The sequence below is a fragment of the Halichondria panicea genome, chromosome 5, assembly GCF_963675165.1.
Source record: "Halichondria panicea chromosome 5, odHalPani1.1, whole genome shotgun sequence".
Taxonomy (NCBI): Eukaryota; Metazoa; Porifera; class Demospongiae; order Suberitida; family Halichondriidae; genus Halichondria; species Halichondria panicea.
This window is the reverse complement of record NC_087381.1, coordinates 2970841-2975342: the sequence shown is the minus strand read 5'-3', so window position 1 is coordinate 2975342 and position 4502 is coordinate 2970841. Positions and strand designations below refer to the sequence as shown.

The 4502-nt window shown below is 38.6% G+C and overlaps 1 long non-coding RNA gene across 1 annotated transcript; it reads left to right on the top strand.

The window, feature by feature from the left end:
- The first annotated feature begins 1363 nt into the window (after window positions 1-1363).
- On the top strand, window positions 1364-3546 carry LOC135335812 (uncharacterized). The gene is made up of 3 exons (XR_010394620.1): window positions 1364-1588; window positions 1977-2047; window positions 3110-3546. It is a non-coding gene; the product is annotated as an uncharacterized LOC135335812 (long non-coding RNA).
- Window positions 3547-4502: the final 956 nt, after the last annotated feature.

The window sequence follows — 4502 nt, the reverse complement described above, 5'->3', positions numbered from 1 at the left end:
AGGTACTGCTGTAATTACGTTTTCGAGGCTACTATGCAAAACAAGGAATAGCCTTATATATAATTATGGTCAGTGCCTTGTGGGGGGAAATCTGTAGGTGTATGGCACTAGAAGGCCGAGGGTGTCTTAACGGTATAATGACTTTATGTGCCATTAAAATTACATATATAGCAGAACTTCTTTACCAAACCACAGAAGCCATAAAATTTACTATTAAAGCAGAATTAACCATCTTTACCAAATTAACACACAGTACAGTGATATCGCAGAGGAGGTTGGTCACTAGCCTCAATTCAAGGCCGATTAAAATACTTTTAATCGGCCTGGAATCGAGGCTAGTTGGTCACCAATGCAAGCCAAAAAGTTAATAATGACGTAGTCTTTATTAAATACTTGAACCTTGAACCTACTTTTATCAAGCTCTTCTAGCCAGCAGGCCACCTTTTCATTCTGGAAACAAGAGTATACTTAGATGATGATTATAGCTGAGCTACAGCGGTTTTCAGAGTTCTTGCATTTGCAATGTCTAGAGCGGAAGTACTTGTCACGTGAACCATTACGTAACAAGATTGAATTCTACCTCATTCCAAACCGATTTTTTTCCAATACATGATTTAGGAGAAAATTAACCTTTGGAAATAGCCTTTGCCCGCTGAAGCTATCTTTGAAATTGTAAGCAGTTCAAATAGTTTTGTGAGCTAATATTAGCAACACAAGACTGGATGTCTGGAGCTAAGAGAGATGCTACTGTCTGTATGACTCATCAGCTTGCAGCAACACAAAATGAGTAGTCAGGCCGGGGCAAGCCACTTCAACCAGTTCCTTATAATAGTTCCTTATAATACTGGAAAGCTACACTCCTATTTCAGACTTCTCTGATTAACTAGTAACGAGTAATTTTGTCTATAAAATTTATATTGAAAACTGAATGTACAAAAACTTGCCTGACTCAGCAATATTTGTGCTCCCGTGATGTTGTCCATGTTTGGGAATATCACGTGACAAGTGACTTCCGCTCTAGACATTAACTCTGAAAACCGCTGTATACATTCACTCTACACGGGTAGCTCCTACTTTATAAAGGTCAGAGGTCAGTTTGACATGACAGAACTACGACCTTTGTGAGAGGTCACCGTACCCCTTTTAGGCATTGCACGATTTCTCTGGAGGGGCGCAGTAGCTAAAAGTTAACTAATTTGCAGCAGCAGTAACATGAAGGGGCTACTTTATCACAAGAATCAGGGCGCGATGTGCAGTCAAACTTGCAAATTTACTGCACAAAACATAACTCTAAGCTCACGTGATGATTCATTAGTGACCTTTTGACCCTGTCCACCCTCCTCTGGTAAGATCCAGAGTACAGTCTAGTCCAAGGCACCGGAAGTCCACGTTATTGCCTAGCAGTTAATTTAATATGCATTTCGCATTACATCATTTGTTTGCAAGCAACAAAATGTCAGAATTTTATCAGTGTTGTTTGAGCTATTATATTTAAGAAATGGGCTCACTATTCAATATCTCTTAGCGCTAGTATTGTGAACTAACCTTCAAGGAACAGGATGGTACCAAGTTCACCTATTATTTCCAAGTAAGTTGAGAGATACACTAGCATAGCAATACTCACTCAAGGTTGTCCCACAATAGCGGCTGTTTACTCAGTGTTCAAAAATGCGTTTCCCAATAAAATTTTACTATAACATTTTGTTAGGAGATAGAAGAAGAGCTGCCCTTTGCTATACTGTAATCTCTGTTTTGTTCCCAGTTGTAGTTATCGTTTTATGAAAGTACGAAGTTAGTCAATATAAAACATAACTTTATACAACAAATTGTTCATCCATGTCATCTCGGTCATAATCGGGACTGTCTGGTGCTTGAATATTGTCATAAGATCATACTAGGGGCTGTCTGGTTCTTATATATTGTATTGGCTAAACTATATGGAAAAATACTTGCTTAACTATAATTATCTTCTCTAGAATCTGTTTCTGATTCTGAGCTACTCGGCTGCTCCATGCAAGGTGCTGGTGCTACGTACTTAACTGTAAAGGTAAGTTAGCACAGTCTTGGCATTTGTATCCAGGTGCACAGTACAGTACTGTTCTTTTTTTACACCTAGCTAGAGTGACGTTGTTGTCGCTATCCCAGTCTATCTTGAGGTTGTTACCATCCATGAAGCTGAAGTGGTGGGTATAATTATAATGAGGTTGCTTGGCCCCATACACAATAAACCCCAACATGAACGTTTCTAATGTCTGTTCATAAGATCAAGCCATACACTGTGTTGAGCTCTTATTAAGGGTTAATTTGGGTTGGCAAACGTGTGCTTCTTGAAGTAAGTATAACTTAGTGAATAGTGTACTGTAAGAACTGAGACCTTTAAACATTTCGTGCACTACAGATATAACAATAGAGCAGTCTGTTTTTTAGTTCTCCTATGAATCGCAACTACAGCTGAACCGTTATTTCATTTGTGGATAGCGATGTAAAAACTATATAGAGCATCCAAGTGCAAACCATCAGCGTTATTTGAGGTTTAGTGAGTCTACAACCTCGAGTTAAAGCCGTGTGCACATCTAGGCTAATGTTAAAGTTCGAGCTTTTTAGCTTTTATTCGACAACAAAGCTTAATTAACATTAAATTTAAAATTACTACTGTATCTTGTTGTGTTGAGGCTATCCATGGTACAAACACGGTACCATAGCATCCGAGTGAGTAGACTCAGAATACACAGAACGACATACAGACAGACTAGTATAACCCATGGCACCGCAGCGCGCCGTTCCCTCTAGGACAAGTCGCTCGCGAGGCCTCGGGTTAATGAGGTCTTCATCAATACTTTGAAGTGAGCCCCGAGTGTGTTTTAAGTACAATTAGATGTGACTTTGTAACAGGTAAAGCACACTCTCTCTAAAGAAAGCTTCAGGAATGAATCAGCATAATAAGATCATAACAAATTGGTTAAGTGGTCTCTGTTGCTAGAATCAACTCTAGTTCTAACACATTGCTGTTGAACAATCATCAATTATTTTAGCGAACTGATCTCACTGCAGTCACTCACATTGCACTGTGCTGACCTTATAATAACATCACTTTCTTTTTTCGGTTTAGGTATGAATCTACTATTACTGCGACGGAATCCGGCAGCTCCTACATAACACAACTGTCAGACTTGATATCCAAAGAAGGCTTTTGGGGTGAAAATACTTACGGACATAATTTTTTGCGTTCTCACAGAGGATACATGGCTGACATGGGAGAGTGCGACATGATTGTCCTGGATGCACACTGGATTGAACTGGCCTCACGTAGTGTAATATAATCAGTTGACTTCCGTAGCGTCCATTTTTGTGTTGCTAGATTGGTTTATTTTGCTCTGAATGTTCTACATTGCTCTATTTAGTTAGCTGATAACTTTTGTAACTTGTCATACTATTCTGAACAAACCTTTGTGTTGTTAAATTGTTTGCCACTTGTTACCACACTATGACCACATGAATTTTAAGTGGTAAATTTAGCATGCTCTAACTTTTTGTTTTTTTGCTGGAACAACCAGATTTTTTTTGCAATAATATCTTTGACTTTTGTCTCTGCCCTGTGCAAATTTTGTGGCATGCCCGTATTGGGAAACGCGATTTTGAACAGTGCAAACACCTGCTGAGGTACAAAATTGTGCAGTATGTACAAAAACGGGGCTAGAGGCAAGCAGCTAGCAAAACTAGATACTTTATTAGTATCATTCGACTCCTGGAAGACTGAAAAGCACTTTGGAGCTGTTTAGAAGATCATACCTTTCGCAGTAAGAAAGATAAACAAGCTAGAAGATAGCTCAGAAAAACGGGACCTATAACCGCAAAATAAAAGAAACAGGAAGTACTTCCGGCTAAAAAATATAAAACGGTCGCTGGCCATCCGATCGACTGAGTAGTGCAGTGCTAGTGCAGTGAGATAGGACACCATATTAAAATTCATATACAGTGCAACAACCAAAGAGAGTAGATTTTTTTTTTTGGTACACATTTTTTACATTTTGTGGCATATCTTCTAAAGTAAAAGTGATATGATCTATTTGAGTGCAGGTACTGAAAGTTCAACTATTGGCGCTTCCATTGGACCACCACCTGTTACATCACATGACATCATTAGTATAAAATGGCTGTCTGAAGATGTGTACTTCCGAAAATATGTTAGGAATAGAAGTAGCTTATTTGTTTGAGTTAAGATCTGAAATTTGTTGTGTATGTACCTGAGTATATTGCTCATCTTTTGAGCTTCAACAGAAGTCTGGGCTACTAGTAAGTTCTGAGAAATACTGCATTTTGTTGTTTTTTGGTGGCAAATATGTTAGGAATACAACTTTCGATTTTATATTAGTTAAGGTCTGATTTTTGAGCAGCATGTACTACAATAGTGTACTTTTCATCTGTACTAACTTACAGGAGTTAGGCTAGCCTCTTCTTTGCTAGAGCAGCCCATCTTGTCAAAAACAGTGCTTTTTATGACT